This window comes from Aethalodelphis obliquidens, unplaced genomic scaffold (genome assembly GCF_003676395.1).
Source record: "Aethalodelphis obliquidens isolate GAN/ISIS:26980383/991018 unplaced genomic scaffold, ASM367639v1 scaffold49, whole genome shotgun sequence".
Lineage (NCBI taxonomy): Eukaryota > Metazoa > Chordata > Mammalia > Artiodactyla > Delphinidae > Aethalodelphis > Aethalodelphis obliquidens.
The window spans coordinates 6,132,182-6,149,651 of NW_020837993.1; the positions used below are offsets into that span (position 1 = coordinate 6,132,182).

General features: G+C 37.9%; 1 protein-coding gene across 9 annotated transcripts in view; it reads left to right on the forward strand.

Annotated features, from left to right (window-relative positions):
• MCTP2 (multiple C2 and transmembrane domain containing 2) overlaps positions 1-17,470 on the forward strand; it is a 251,891-nt gene that overhangs the window by 30,524 nt on the left and 203,897 nt on the right. The window contains exon 1 of one of the 9 annotated variants that reach the window (XM_027083162.1): positions 5,280-5,719. The exons of the other annotated variants lie outside the window; for them this stretch is intronic. The gene's annotated coding sequence lies outside the window, so the exon portion shown is untranslated. Of the gene's footprint in view, positions 1-5,279; positions 5,720-17,470 lie in introns of those variants that run through there. 9 annotated transcript variants of the gene reach the window in all.

The window sequence follows — 17,470 nt, forward strand, 5'->3', positions numbered from 1 at the left end:
AGTATTAACTTATAAAGGGAAGGAGTAAATGAGCTAAATCAGAAAATGAAATAGGTAAATGCAATTCCTCATTTAGAACAATGTAAGGCATTCTTGAAGTACAGTGCAAAAGGGGCTGCTGGTGGTGTTTGAGGGATTTGTAAGATTGGAAGAGCGACATTGTGACATATGACTCTCCACAGTGGCGGGACTGGCAAGGACCAGAAAGTACTCAGGTGAATTGCATCATTTCGGTTTGTTTTAAAGAACTGCCTTGTAGTGTGGTTAAAATCCAGTTGGTTCAGGTTTTTTTTTTTTTTTTTTAATGATTAGTTTTATTGAGGTGTAATATACGTAAACTAAAATTTGCCCTTTGGAGGTAAATAGTTGTCTGAGTTTGAGAGAAACAGTTGTGCAACCACCACCACAAACATGGTATAGACTGTTTCTTATCACCCCTAAAGTTCCCTTGTCCTCTTGTAGTTAATCCCCTCCTTTTCCCCAGCCACCACTGATCTTGTTTCTGTCCACATATGTTTCCCTTTTCCAGAAGGTCATAAAAGATGGTATCATACAGTATATAGCCTTTTGTGTTTGGCTTCTTTCACTTAACATAATGCTTTTATGTTGATATCTGTGTTGTTTTGTACATTAAAATTTCCTTCCTGGGCTTCCCTAGTGACGCAGTGGTTGAGAGTCCGCCTGCCAATGCAGGGGACACGGGTTTGTGCCCCGGTCCGGGAAGATCCCACATGCCGCGGAGCGGCTGGGCCTGTGAGCCATGGCCGCTGTGCCTGCGCGTCCGGAGCCTGTGCTCTGCAACAGGAGAGGCCACAACAGTTAGAGGCCCGCGTACCACAAAAAAAAAAAAAAAAAAGTTCCTTCCTTTTTATTGCTGAGTAGTGTTCCATTGTATGGATGTACCATATCTTTAAAATCCATTCACTAGTTTATGGAGAGTTGGGTTGTGTTAAGTTTTTGGTAATTCTGAAAACAATTTCCATAAACTCATGTACAGGTCATTGTATGGACATCTGTTTCAATTTCTGTTGAGTGAATACCTATAAGTGGGATTGTTGGGCCATGTGGTAAGTGTATGTTTAATTGTATAGGAAACTATCAAACTGTTTTCCTAAGTGTTTCTACCAGTTTGCATTCCTATCAGCAACACAGGAAAGCTCCAGTTGCTCAGCATCCTGGCCAGCACTTTGTGTTGTCCATTTTTTGCATTTGCTTGTTTGTTTGTTTGTTTTGGGTTGTTCCAGAAGCTAGTTGGTTTAGTTTTGAGTGTGATGGTATGGGCATGGTCTTACGTTCATTTTTCTCTTTTTAATTCTTTAATTGTTGTTATCACTTCTCTTTTTCTTGAGGAAGTCTTCCACCTTGCTTTTCCCCTTCACTGCCTTCGTTTGTATAGACTGTAGGATTAACACCTCATTAAATACTGTCCCAGTTCTATTTCTGCATATTCGTAGTATGCATTACACACTACTTTGCTCCCTGCTGAACTCTTACTGTTAGATCATGAACTTCTTGTGGGCAGGTTTCTTGCCACTCGGATAAGAACCAGCAGCCACTCAGGTAACATTCTATGTTGATTGAATTGTAGGGGATAAGAAAGAGTAGAGTCAGTCTTGAAAAAATTATTATTTTAAAAAGACTCTACTTTATAATCTTTTGGTATGTAAGGTGTTCTGGGTAGTTTTTTTAGGACTTAATAAAAGCATATGTGTCAGCTTTTCAGTTCTGAATTGGGGATCAATTGGCAGAACGCTGTTATTGATATTATTGTTTAAGCTATTAGTATAAGGACTTTTTAATTGCTTATTAAATTAGTTACATCACTATGCCTTCTTCTTTTAGTTCGTCACTTCTGAAGTGCCCACTGAAATGCCTCCTGTCGAAGCAGTTAGGCTTGGTTGGGCTTGGTTTCAAATTCTGCCAATTTTCAAACTCTCTTCAAATTCAGTTGTAAGCATAATTAATGTTTTAGACAGATAATAATATAGACTTATCCCTACAACTTTGGTTATCTTGGGTCATATCATTTCAGTGATCGCATTATAAAGATTTGGGCTTGGTTTCAAGTTCTGCCAATTTTCAAGCTCTCATCAAATTCCAATGGAAGCATAATTAATATCTCAGACAGATAATAATACAGATTTATCCCTATAACTTTGAGTGTCTTGGGTCAAAGCTTTTCAGTGACTGCTTTATAAAGAGTTATTGAAAACTGATGTCTCAGTATTAATTTTTGGTGTTTCTTATATAAGTACTCTCAAGTGGATATAGCAACTTTGATAAGGATTGAATTTATCAGGCTCACATGTGTATGATCATGCATTGCTGCAGACAGTTTCCTAGTATTTCGTGTTAGTTATTTCTCTAAGCACATTTTCATATATATAGTTCCAAAGAAAATCTCACCTGAGTGTTTTCCAAAGAGCCCATTTTACTCCCAAGCACACAGGCACATTTTTATTATTCCAAGGACTTGAAGGCTCAGCTCTCAATATTCTGAAGAATATTATGTTATTCTCTGTCCCAGACATTTGTATTCCAACTCTGATATTTAACAGTGCTGTTTCAGAGTTTTAAATAAGAGGGGGAGAATGCCCAAAACAAATGGTTTCAACAGAGAAGATGGTTCAACTTTAAAGTGTTTTACTCATGCATCCCTTTTTCTTACAAATTTTGTTCCAATCACCAGCTTTCTGCTAGCAGGGTAAAACAAGGGAGGGTGGGCAGGGACTGTACTAGTGGTTCCAGCTAGTGGGGGTAGTGTGCCTGTTGAGGGCTTCTGAAAATATGTATGATGTTTCTGATTGTCAGAAGGATGAGGGGACATTGCTGGCATTTGAAGGTGAGGTATGGCATTGATAACTGCTATCCTACAATGTGTAGAACAGTCCCATACAATGAAGAATTGTCCTGCTCCAAATGCTAGTAATATCCCCCCTGCCACTGAGCAGTGCTGACCTAGATGAGCCTGTGTCTCAGTTCCCAGCACTGTGGACCTGAACAAGTTGCATTTTCCTCACCTGTAAAGTTGGAGTAAAAGTGCATATTGTATAAGATCATTGTGAACATCGCTGATGATGGAAGTAAAGCAGTGAACGCGGGACCAGATACATAGTAGGAAGTAGCAAGGCATCATTAGCACGAGTGGCTTTCCAGCCTACTCAGTGTAAAACCCAGGATCCTGGCAATGACCTAGAAGGACTTGGCCTGATCTGACCTACTCCCCTCTGAACTCATCTCCTGCAGTTCTCCTTCCTGCCTCTGCTCCAGTCGCACTCTGGCCTTCTGTCTGTTTCTCCATCTCCCCGAGAGATCAGCCTGTCTCTGGACCTTCTGCACTTGTTCTTTCTTCTGTGTGGAAGGCTCTTCCTCTACATGCATCCACTTGGCACGCCTCCCTCACTTCCTTCCTTTTGTTCTCTGCTCACTTTATCTGAAGGAGGCTTTCCTGATATAAGATATAAAAAATGGCAGCCTGGCTCTCAGCAGCCACCCCTTCCCTTCAGCTCTTGTTCTTTCCCTTACCATCACCCAACATACCAAATATTTTTTTGCTCATTGTCTATCTCTTTCAAGTAGAACATTTTTTTTTTCAAGATTTTCTTGATGTGGACCATTTTTTATAAAGTCTTTACTGAATTTGTTACAGTATTGCTTCTGTTTTATGTTTTGTTTTTTTGGCTGCGAGGCATGTGGGATCTTAGCTCCCTGACCAGGGATCGAACCCGCACCTCCTGCATTGGAAGGTGAAGTCTTAACCACTGGACCACCAGGGAAGTCCCTAGGGCATACATTTCATGAAAGCAAGGACTCTTGTTTTGTTCACTGATGAATCCCCAATTTAATATCCCCTAGTACATAGATGCCAATAAATGATTATTGAATGAATGACTTATTAAAAATAACAAAAGAGAAGAAGTTATGATTGGCTTGTGTACATATGCTGTGTGTGTGAGAGAGTGACTGTGTGTGTATGTGTGTGTGTGTGTAATAAAGTTATACTTTCTAGTAAATAGTTTCTAATCCAGATGATGGAATTAATCATTTATGGGAATCTCTCCATCTAAACAATTTTGAGAAACATTGAAAAAGATAACAGACACCAGGTTGTCTAAGAATCGAATTTCTCTACTCTCTACTCATTCAACTCTGTGATTCTTCCTTCACTTTTAACTGAGGAAAGCATGATCCTTTTATTTTTATAAGAGACTGCTTTAAGGGAATAATGATGTGCTTATCTTGGAGTACGTGTTTTGAAATTGGTTGCAAAATTTCTAGAGGTCATCAATAATGTTATCCATAGCATATTAGAATGATTGAGTTTTCTTATCTGCTTGGAGGAGTTATAATTGTTCTCTGGCTAGATGATAGATATTTGCTGCTTCTGTTGATATAGACATGGACATGGGAAATGCTTTTAAGGGTTACGTTATTAAAAAAAAAGCACTGGCTTTATGTTTTGGGATTAGGGGAATGATAAACTGTGCAGGATGCTTATTTAAAAGATAGGTATTTGCATGTAAAATTTCCTTCTTGCCATTGATAGGTCCAAATATTTCTCTGATAGGTTTTGTGAAAATATGAATTACCTTCTCTTATACCCAGTGTGTATTGTTAAAACTCATGAGATTATTTGTTGGATAGTGCTTGATTTTCAAAACTGGGGTCTATAGCTGCATGACAGATAATAAATATTCTGATAAGGGAATCAAGGAAGAGTGAGTGAGTGAGTGTGTGTGTGTGTGTGTGTGTGTGTGTGTGTGTGTTGGCAAGTGGTGGGGAGCAATTCAGTCAGCAAGTAAATATTCATTGAGTGCCGTAGCCAGAGAAACATGTACCTTTAGCATGAGTGTTACATTGATATACCTCTAGGTATGATCAAGTCTCACAACTTGACCTATACCCCTCTTCTCCTTCAGCCCAATTTTTTGAAAATCAGTTAATCTGTTGCCTCCTTTTCTTCCTTTCCCACTTCCTTCTGAACCTTCCCCCTCCTGCCACCAACACATGTCATTCGAAGATTACCAGTAATCTCTCTTGCACCACATGGATGCTTTTAGGACTGATGTTAACTTGCCTGCAAGCAGCACTTGATGCTCTTAACCACTTCCTCTATAACACATTCTTCCTTTGTCTTCTCTGTTGCGGGTTCTATTTGTCATAAGGTAACGCCACACTATTTGTTTCCTCTCTGGCTATGTAATTTTAGTCTCCTTTGCAAGCTTATCCTGCTCTAACAGATTAAGTGCTGGAGTTGCTTAAGGCTCATCCCATTTTTCCATTTTGTACTCTTCTTGTCAATCTTATCCACTGCTACGCTCCCAATTGTCATCAGAATGTCAATCTGCAAAGTCTGTCTCTAGACCTGACCTCTCTCTTAGCTCCACAATCCTGTGCCCAGATGACAACTTGGCTTCTCCGGCTGAACTTCTCAAACACAAAGAAGCCAAGACTGAGCTCCGGATTTCCCTTCAAAATCTGGACTTTTGAGTGAATGGCTCTAGTACACTTTAATTGGGCTGGACTCAATCCCGACATCTCCTCTTTCTCATCCCCTTTATTGAGTCCTGTCAACTCAACATCATTACGGTTTCTCAATACCTGCCCGCTTTTCTCTATTAATAGAACAAGAAGACAAAAAAGTGAGAAGACAGCTCTAAACAACACAAACAGCTTCAACTGACTGACATATATAGAACCCGGAACTGCAGAACTGACTGTAAGCTGGGCCATAAAGAAAGCCTGCAATTGTAGAGGAATGAAAACATCAGGATTTTCTTTCTGATTTAATCATTAGGAATTAAGCTTAGAAATCAATAACATAAAGATAACTAGACAATCTCATTTTTTAAAGAAATTAAGCACTGTACCTCTAGAAAAACCTATGTATCATAGAAGAACTTAATATAGAAATTAGGAAGTATTTTGCATTAAATGGTAATGGTAATTTGACATAATACTCATGGGATGCAGCTAACTCAGTGCTTAAAGGTAACTTTATAACAAATGCTTAAATAAGAGTACAGTCTGAAAATCAGTATCTAATTTTCCATACCAAGAATTTAAATGAAGAAAAGAAACTTAAACTCAGAGGGTATAGGAAGAAGGAAAGAGTAAAATTAAGAACAGAAATCAATAAATCAATAAAGGAAAAGTTAGTTTTAGAAAGATTAAAAAACTAATAAGCCCCTTGTAAGACTGATCAAGAAAATAAGAGATAAAGCATATTACCAGTAGACTATTACATATTGAATTGGAAACCCTGGTCAGTGCAGGAAGGAAAAATAGTTATTTTAGAAAAGATGAATCAAAATTTTCATCATTTGAAACTAATTTAGTGGCTTAAACTGAAAACCAGAATTAATTATAATTTACAGACACATTATTAGAGTTAATAAATGACCTCAACAAGGTGGTTGGAATTAGAATACATTTATAACAATATAAAAACAATTGACTTAATTTTCTATATACAGCAGCTCATAATGAAAATATAATAAAAATGTCAATAACTTCAAAACTACGAGTTACCTAGCAATTGATTTAGCAAAATATGGGCAAGATGCTTATTGAGAAAGTTTAAACAATGTACCTGATGATTACTAAAGACTGTTTAAAGTTGTATAGATACCACATGATTCAGTGATCTTAGTATTTACCTAAATGAGTTGAATACTTATGCCTGTGCAAAAACCTCACAGAGATGTTTATAGCCATAATTGCCAAAAATTGGAAGCAACCAAGATGTTCTTCAGTAGTTGAGTGGATAAACAAACTGTGGTATATCCATGCAATGGAATATTATTCAGCAATAAAAGTAAATGAGCTGTCTATCAAGCCACAAAAGGCATGGAGGAAAATTAAATGCAGAAGTGCAAGAAGCCAGTCTGACAGTATGGTGCTGGCACAGAAACAGAAATATAGATCAATGGAACAGGATAGAAAGCCCAGAGATAAACCCACACACATATGGTCACCTTATCTTTGATAAAGGAGGCAAGAATATACAGTGGAGAAAAAACAGCCTCTTCAATAGTGGTGTTGGGAAAACTGTACAGCTACATGTGAAGGAATGAAATTAGAACACTCCCTAACACCATACACAAAAATAAACTCAAAATGGATTAAAGACCTAAATGTAAGGCCAGACACTATAAAACTCTTAGAGGAAAACATAAGAAGAACACTCTTTGAAATAAACCACAGCAAGATCCTTTTTGACCCACCTCCTAGAAAAATGGAAATAAAAACAAAAATAAACAAATGGGACCTAATGAAACTTAAAATCTTTTGCACAGCAAAGGAAACCGTAAACAAGACGAAAAGACAACCCTCAGAATGGGATAAAATCATTGCAAATGAAGCAACGGACAAAGGATTAATCTCCAAAATATATAAGCAGCTCATGCAGCTCAATATCAAAAAAACAAACAACCCAGTCCAAAAATGGGCAGAAGACCTAAATAGACATTTCTCCAAAGAAGACATAGAGATGGCCAAGAAGCACATGAAAACTGCTCAACATCACTAATTATTAGAGAAATGCAAATGAAAACTACAATGAGATATCATCTCACACCAGTTAGAATGGCCATCATCAAAAAATCTACAAACGATAAATGCAGGAGAGGGTGTGGAGAAAAGGGAACCCTCTTGCACTGTTGGTGGGAATGTAAATTGATACAGCCACTATGGAGAATAGTATGGAGGTTCCTTAAAAAATTAAAAATAGAACTACCATACGACCCAGCAATCCCACTACTGGACATATACCCTGAGAAAACCATAATTCAAAAAGAGTCATGTACCACAATGTTCATTGCAGCTCTGTTTACAATAGCCAGGACATGGAAGCAACCTAGGTGTCTACCAACAGATGAATGGATAAAGAAGATGTGGCACATATATACAATGGAGTATTTACTCAGCCATAAAAAGAAACGAAATTGAGTTATTTGTAGTGAGGTGGATGGACCTTGCATCTGTCATACAGAGTGAAGTAATTCAGAAAGAGAAAAACAAATATCATATGCTAACACATATACGTGGAATCTAAGGAAAAAGAAATGGTCATGAAGAACCTAGGGGCAGGGTGGGAATAAAGACACAGACCTACTAGAGAATGGACTTGAGGCTATTGGGAAGGGGAAGGGTAAGCTGGGACAAAGTGAGAGAGTGGCATGGACATATATACACTACCAAATGTAAAATAGATAGCTAGTGGGAAGCAGCTGCATAGCACAGGGAGCTAACTTGGTGCTTTGTGACCACCTAGAGGGGTGGGATAGGGAGGGTGGGAGGGAGGGAGATGCAAGAGGGAAGAGACATGGGGATACATGTATATGTGTAACTGATTCACTTTTTTATAAAGCAGAAACTAACACACCATTGTAAAGCAATTATACTACAATAAAGATGTTAAAAAAATAAATAAAAATAAAAAAAACAAATCACACTGAAAAAAAAAAAAGGAAGCCAGTCTGAGAAGGCTATGTAAAGTGTATTTCCAACTATATGACATTCTGGAAAAGACAGAGCTAGGGATAATGAAAAGATCAATGATTGCCAGGGTTGGGGAGGAGAGGGGAGGGAAGAATGGGTAGGTAGAACACAGGGGATTTTTAGAACAGTTGAGACAATTCTGTATGATAGTGTGATGGCAGGCACATGACATTATACATTTGTCCAAGCTCATAGAACTGTACAACACAAAAGTGAATGCTAAGGTAAATTATGGACTTTAGTTAATAATAATGTGTCAATAATGGTTTGTCCATTGTAACCACATTAATGGTAGATCTTAACAATTGGGGATACTGTGTATAGGGAAGAAGAGGAGATAGGAGGGAACTCTGTACTTTTGCAGTTACTCTGTATACTAAAATTGCTCTAAAGATTAAAGTCTATTACAAAAAAAAAGATATATAGAAAGTAACCATATTCATGGCTAGGAAGAGAATGATATCATGAAGCTGTTCTTAGATTAATTTGTAAAAAAAAATTGCCAATCAAAATCTCCACTGCTTTTATTTGGGGGTGGGGATATTAGACAAATGGATTCTAAAATTTACATGGAAGAACAAAGAAGAAAAGAAATTGATCTGAAGGACTACAACAAGGTGGGGGGCTTACCCAAATAGATATCAAGACTTACTACAAACCTATAGGAATTAATTATTATGAGATATTGGCACAGATATAGATAAACAGGTAGAGACCTTATTTATGGAAATTATATACCTGATAGAGATGGACTTGTAGGTCACTGGGAGTTAGGATAGGTCTTTTCAATAAAAGATGCTTTGAAGTTTGATTATCCTATGGATAAAAAATAAAATATCATCCCCACCTTAAACCATAAGCAAACAATTCAGGATAAAGATTGTGAAAAGCAAAACTTTAGGGCTTTTCCAAGAAGTTATATGAGAATGTATGTGTGACCTTGAGGGTTTTAAAACCATACCCCGTAGATATATGCCACACACAAAAACACAACCTGCAAAGAAAAGTATTTATAAATTCAGCTCACCGAGTTTTTTTATACATGTGAATCTTGGTACTGTAATAATAAAGTTTTTTTTTTCTTTTAAAAAGGCTAGATATTGGGTGAAAAGTTTTGTAACAAAAGATACTAAGAAAGCATTATTATTAGAATGTTTAAAGTACCATTTCAAATAAATAAGAAAAACTCCAAAGCTATCATCCTAAGGGAATAATGGATCCCCTTTCACAATTTCAGATTGGCAAATGGTAAAAAATCTTGCAATACTAGGTGCAGGCGAAGATGTTGCACAGTAGGAAATTACTGGCTGACGTTGGGTGTATTAATTAATATACCTACTTTGAAGAGCAATTTGGCAATACCTCATGAGTCAACTTTAGGATCCATACAACCTGCAAACCAACAATTCAACTCTGAGATACGGTGTTTCTTATTGGGACCTTACTGGTAATTTGGGCAGAGTAAGCCTCTCTTCTGGGGTATCATTCATATCCCACTGTGTGTGAGTCATGCCCCCTATATCACGGTCATTCAAACATCCAAACATTCTTCAAACATTTCTAATCACTTCTAGTGGGGCAGTCCATGGCTGATTGAAAACTCTGGGAGAAATTGACTTATGCATCAGAAGACACATCTGAGAATCTTCTTTAGAGCTTTGTGTAACTCTGTAGTTGTAAAATATAGTAAGCATCTTAAGTATCCATCTTCAGGGAAATTAAGTACAATGTAGCATCTTCTGACAATGGAAATAGGATATGACTGTTAAAATGAGGTTAATAAAGCTACATTTATCATTGTGGATAAAATTCTTGAAGGAGATGTTGATTTAAAAGCTTGGACTTCCCTGGTGGCACAGTGGTTAAGAATCTGCCTACCAATGTAGGGGACACAGGTTCGAGCCCTGGTCCAGGAAAATCCCACATGCCGCAGAGCAACTAAGCCCGTGCGGCACAACTACCGAGCCTGCACTCTAGAGCCCGTGAGCCACGATTGCTGAGCCCGTGTGCTGCAGCTACTGAAGCCCGCGCACCTAGAGCCTGTGCTCTGCAACAAAGAGAAGCCACCACAATGAGAAGCCTGCACGCTGCAATGAAGAGTAGCCCCTGCTCACCACAACTGGAGAAAGCCCACTTGCAGCAGTGAAGGCCCAATGCAGCCAATAAATAAATAAATAAATAAATTTATAAAAAAAGTAATAAAAGCATAGCTCAAGGATGTATTATACAACATGGAGAATATAGCCAATATTTTGTAATAACTGTAAATGGAAAGTAACCTTCAAAAATTGTATGAAAGGGCTTCCCTGGTGGCGCAGTGGTTGAGAGTCTGCCTGCCGATGCAGGGGACACGGGTTCGAGCCCTGGTCTGGGAGGATCCCGCATGCCGCGGAGCGACTGGGCCCATGAGCCACAACTACTGAGCCGGCGCGTCTGGAGCCTGTGCTCCGCAGCGAGAGAGGCTGCGATAGTGAGACGCCACGCACCGTGATGAAGAGTGGCCCCCACTTGCCGCAACTAGAGAGAGCCCTCGCACAGACACGAAGACCCAACACAGCCAAAAACAAATAAATAAATAAATTAAAAAAAAAATTGTATGAAATATTTTAAAAATTTAAAAAAAGGATAGAGGAAGATTATTGTTTCCCTCAGGTACCTCTGAGTTGACATGATAAAATAATTATGCATTACTGTAAAAAAAAATAAGAGCATGGGGTAATATATCACTTATATACATCTCACAATAAATAAAGTTTATAATTATGAAAAATAGTACAGTATTATATATCCCTGAGTGACATCTTACAAAATAACTGCATGTGATAAATATAATTTTAGAATAGTGGTTACTTCTGTCAGGGCATGATGGGAAAGTCAGAAAGAAGCACACAGGAAATGTAATTGCTGTTAAGTTTTTATTATACCAGTACCTGCGTGTTATAAAATTTTCTATATATATTCATAGGGCTAATTTTTTTAAGAAAGTAACCAAAGAAAACTAAGTGTAATAAAATAACAAGAGTAGAAGTAGGAATACATAACCAAGGCTGAGAAAGTTTGAGTGGAGTTACTAGGTCCAGAGATCTAAAAATGACTATGAACTAAGGTATATAAGCAATGTCAGGGTGAAATCAATAAAACAGTAAATAAACAGACCAATCAATGAAATAAACTCTTTAGATCAAGAAAAGTCAGGAAAGATTAGAGAAGACCTCAGTGTAGGAGTTATAATGTTAAACCCCACTTATTTAGTGTTTATTTAACATTTGCAGAGCAGTTTGATGGATATGATCTCACTGGATCCTAACAAAGAATATGACAATAAAACAAGAGACATCAAATGAGGAGGGACTGGTACTTGACATGGTGGTGAGCTACTTCTTAGCTTATTAAATTGACTTAACTTCTCTAAGTGCAATTAAAGTGAAGAAGAGTGCTGAAGAAATTTACATTTATGAAGTCTGAGAGTCAGTGTTCACACTGACTATAGAGAATTCTGTAGCTTCCAGAAATGATGAGTACCTAGTAATCATTGTATCCTTCTCTCCCCTCTCTCTCCCACTTCTCATAGGATAAAGGTAAATCCCCAAATTACAGAATGTTACTTAGGCCATCCATCCCTGCCAGAACTCTAGACAGAGATACTTTGATTAAAGACAGATGGTAGAAACCCTTGGAAGGACCAAGGCCTGCATGGTCTCTGTGTTCCCTGTTAACACTGAGTTGTCTTTCAGGATGTTCAACACCAAACTGGCCCAGCTTTTTCTGCCAGAGCACCACCTGCCCCCTGAAGTTGAGTTATTCCTTCTTAGCTGTTGTGTTTCTAGTTCCACTTGAATGTTTCTGGATGGGCAGACACCACTCACAGTTAAGCCTGGCCCATAGAATACCACTGATTTAATTGACCATTTCTCATCTCATGTCCTTCCTACCCTCCTTGCAGACCCATCTGTTTATTGTTAAGTTGAGCTACCTGTCTTTGCATGCTTATATTAAAAAAATATTAATGCTATAATGAGATTTCACTTATTCTTTCTTCTTAGTCTTTTTTTTTTTTTTTAAAGATCTGGTTTGTTTTCTTTCAGTTACTTTTACTAAGGAATGAATCAGAATCATTTAGAATATTTTGTTTCTTCCAAATCTGTCCATTTTGGCAACTTATGTTAAAGCATTGAGTTCTTTATTAACATTTCTGTGTCAAGGATTCCTAAGACCGCCCTCAGTTCAGGTGGTTCTCTAGAAGGACTCAGCATTTTGTCATACTCTTAGCTATGATTTCCTGTAGGAAAGATACACAGCAAAATCAATGAAGAGAAAAGTGCATAGGAGGGTCTGGAGGAAACCAGATGTAAGCTTCCAAGAGTCCTCTCCCAGTGGAGTCACTTAGGACAGGCTTGATTCCTCTAGTGGGGAGGTGTGACAGCACCTGTGAAATGTTGTCTACCAGGGAAGCTCATTAGAGAGATTTTTGAAGTAGATTTGTGCTGGGAACTGGTCACATAGGCCCCCTCTGCCTAGTGTGTATTTCATTTCCAGACTCTTAGAAAGGAAGTGGGTGTTTAGCATAAGACAAATTGTTTTCATACATGGTTTAGGAACAGCGAGCTGCTCTTGTCACTTAGTTTGGTGGGGGAAACCTTCCAACTCCAAGTTCCTTCCAGATGCCAACCAAGGAATAACCTTGCACACAGGCCTTTTAAAAGCTAGCTACTTATGCTTTTCTGTGCAATTTCTTTATTCTTTTGGAATGGAATGTTAACTCAGGGCTCATTTAAGAATCATGTATACCTTTAATTAAACTCATTCTGGTCATTTCAGGGCAAGATGGTAACTGTGGATATGCTGTCAGAGATGGAATTAAAGTGAAAGTACATGTATTTGATGCTTCAGAAACCCTAACCCCTTCCTCTCCTTTCCTCTAATCCTCTCCAAGCACAGCCTATGAATTAGGAGTGATTGATAAAGAGGTAAGAAATTCTGAGGTTTCTTTTTTTCTGTAGATGAGATTTTTTAAGAGACCAGTAGTGTGGCCAGGTATGGCATTAACCAGAGGAGACAGAACCTATTTCTCTATTAATACATTTTGTTTCTTTCTAAGAACATGTGTAGTGAGACTGAAAAATACATCTAGTCCTTTTTGTTGATCCTAATTTTGGAGGGATTTCTGTCTCCATGATATATTTTTTTTAATAGATGTCTGGTATATGGAATGATCTCCCTTCTCTCAGTTGGCTCACAAATTTAGTAACAAGTTGGATGATAGATTGGGAGGCTGTATTTTAGAAGAAAAAAACCAAATTGACTATAAAAGCAGAGAATCATCTGTCCTTTATATGGAACTGATCTTGAGAGACCTTTCCCTAATGATAGTCTCCTTTAAATAAGGGTGTGGGGGGGGATTATTTCTGCTACAAGCACAATTAAATATACCCAGGTGTACAGAGTCTTACTCTGTTCTATCAGAATACTGAATAATCCTTCTTTAGAATTTTATTTGCCTTTGTCTTTTCCCATCAGATAAGCTTACACCAACAGATTTTCACTTTCATTGAATTTAGTTTAGATATTTTCCCCCCTATTTTAAGAGAATGTGGTAGGAAATTTTCTTTCTGCTGGTAAGAAAAAAGATATTGTGGTTAACTAAAAAGATGTCTCAGTAATGACACATTCTGACTCATAATAACTACCTGCTGCTTTGTCATTGGAATTGATATTTAGATTGTGAAAACAAACCCTTTTCATCACATTTACACTAAAAGAGAGCTTTGAGAAGCACAATTTGAGTTAATGTTACTGAATAGCTCTGATACACGTAATGATAACTTATGCTGTTGTCATTCTCAGAACCTCTTTCCTTTCTTGAGTTTCTCATTCAGATAGGGGTTGTGGTCCAGGTTCAATCAGAAACTTCTGAGCTGAAATTTAAAAGGTTTGTTCTTTTCCCATTTGGCCACTTGCTACCAGCCAGCTGGGGAGGATGTCTGGGTTAAAACCATAATAAATGAAGCTTCCATTAGTCTCCTTGGCTTGGGGCTGTTTCCTGTAAAGACCTTGTCCTGCCTTTAGTATTTTGAAGAAACCGAATACTTATTTTTGTTCAATAAATGAAAGCTGAAATTTAACTGGTAGGGTAGCATAGGTATGTTGTTTTACGAAGAGGTTCTGCTTCTAGTGCTGATGGTTTGCAGAGCGTGGGTTATATTTTAACTTGTGGCCCTTTGGGTGTTTATGACAATAACCTATGAACTTTTGTCATTGTAGAAAATGGAACAGATATGTTTGTTTTTAAGTATCCTTTGAGAGGAAGAAAACTCAGTATATTTTAATACTTAGTTGGATTTACCTCACTGTCATTTTCTTCAAACCTTAGATTTGTAAGTTTCCTTTATTCTGAAGAATGCATTGTGAATTGGAGGGATGACGTTTTCAAGCATCAAAGAGACCACAATCTAACGGTGTATTAGCTTTATGTACACCCTTAAGATTACGTTTTTTTTCCTGGGCACATGTCTTTTGTGTTTATATGTTTGTAGTTCTGTACACTTGGCATTGCACACTTGGGGAAATTGGTTAAAATGCTTTTGCAAAACTTACTAAAAGAATTCTGGTTCCAGGTAAAATTGAATAAAACCACTCCAACCTTTTTTCCCCAATGAATACAAACATGAAACTGGATAAAATGCCAGTTGAAGCTAGTTGAGTTCTTTGAAAAGTAAATATCAGCAATAAGGAAGAATACTAGAATGAAATACCACTGAACTAGAGATGGGCTTACAGTATTTTTCTCTGCTAATCCCACAGCTTGAATTCAGTGCAGTCCAAAATCCTGAATCAGTATTGGAACACAGATGGAAATCCAGGAGACACTTCTAGTTCTGGCTCAAGGAGTAGAAAAGGGAAGCCCTAAAGCTCTGAGAGAAGGGAGAATACTCCCATCCTTTTTGTCTCCTGTTTCTTGGTTTTGTCATGCCCCAGCTCCCTGGCAATCTTGTGGCAAGAGGCAGTAGCAGCAGAAACAGCTGGCAGTGGGAAACTGCAGGAGCCAATGAGTTAAGGGAACATCCTGTCTATCTGGTAAAGCTATAGTTATGAAAGGCAGGGCTAAACCATTGCTTGTTTCCCCCCACTCCCTCTCGATCCTCCTGCTACTCTGGTGCAGTCATAGAAGTGGGTTGTTGCTGATTGGAGGAGTGACAAGGGATGTTCCAGGGTACCAGAAAGTATCAGCGGAGACAGGTGAGACGGCGGGGCTTTGGAAATAAACCCATGAACCTGTGAACTCCTAGACTCACTATAATCTGCAAATGCTTGGATCTCATCCTTATTAGCATACCAAGGGCTTTGAGGATGGAATTAATGAATAGAATGTCACCCGAGTCCCAGACTGATCTCTACATGGTGCACACCCAGTGTAAATCTGAATGGCCCTACATAGCTTTTGAAAATGGGACTGATATTGTGACTACAGCCCATAGAGGTGGGTTGGAATTAGTGGCCAGAAGCTAGCCAAATCAAGTGCCTGATAAAAAAATATCAACATTCACCATAGATTTAAACAAGGCACGTTCCATATGGGCATATGAAGTACTACAAAAATCTCAGATCACGTGGGAAAAGACAACAGATGACAAAGAAAAGATAACTTTAAAACAACTATTGTAGAAGTGCTCAAATGAATAATCTTAAATCCTGAAATAAAAGTTAAAATAGGAAGTAATCAGTAAAGAAACAGGAAATATGAAGTAAACCAAATGGAAATTTTAGAATTAAAAAATACAGTAGCTAAAGAAGATGTGGCACATATATACAATGGAATATTACTCAGCCATAAAAAGAAATGAAATTGAGCTATTTGTAATGAGGTGGATAGACCTAGAGTCTGTCATACAGAGTGAAGTAAGTCAGAAAGAAAAAGACAAATACCGTATGCTAACACATATATATGGAATTTAAGAAAAAAAAATGTCATGAAGAACCTAGGGGTAAGGCAGGAATAAAGACGCAGACCTCCTAGAGAACGGACTTGAGGTTATGGGTAGGGGGAAGGGTGAGCTGTGACAGGGCGAGAGAGAGTCATGGACATATACACACTAACAAACGTAGTAAGGTAGATAGCTAGTGGGAAGCAGCCGCATGGCACAGGGATATTGGCTCGGTGCTTTGTGACAGCCTGGAGGGGTGGGATAGGGAGGGTGGGAGGGAGGGAGACGCAAGAGGGAAGACATATGGGAACATGTGTATATGTATAACTGATTCACTTTGTTATAAAGCAGAAACTAACACACCATTGTAAAGCAATTATACCCCAATAAAGATGTTAAAAAAAAAAAAAAGAAAGTGAGTAACATGATCATGGGTAGAAGTCAAATTTTGCTTTTGTTATTGTTTATAAATTAAATTCTTCAATAATTAAAGAAAAAAATACAGTAGCCTCTCTACCCTGCACCCCCCACATCAAAAATGAAAAAAACCCTCGCTGTATGGATTCAGTAACAGAATGGAGGTGGCAGAGGAAAGAATCAGCAAACTTGAAAATAAGTCAGTAGAAATTATCTGTTGTTAATAAAGGAGAGGAAAAATATTGAAGAGACCCTTGAACTGTTGGAGAATAACAAAAAGGCATAATGTTTGTATGATTAGAGGCTCAGAAGGAAAGAAGAGTGTGTTGCTAAAAAACATTCCAAGAAATAATAATAGCTGAAAACTTTCCAAGTTTGGCAAAAGAGATGAACCTATAAATTCCAGAAGCTAAGCTAATCCCAGACAAGATAAATCCAAAGAAATATACACTCAGGAAATGGTAAATATAACAAAATCTTCTCTTCTTGAATTATTAAAAAAGTGGTTCACCATTTTAATCAAAGTAAAACATTGTCTGATGGGAATTTTCAATGTATTTAGATGTAATATGTAAGAACTTTATAAAAGGGAGATGACGAGGAAACCTATATGGTGGTATGGAAGGCAG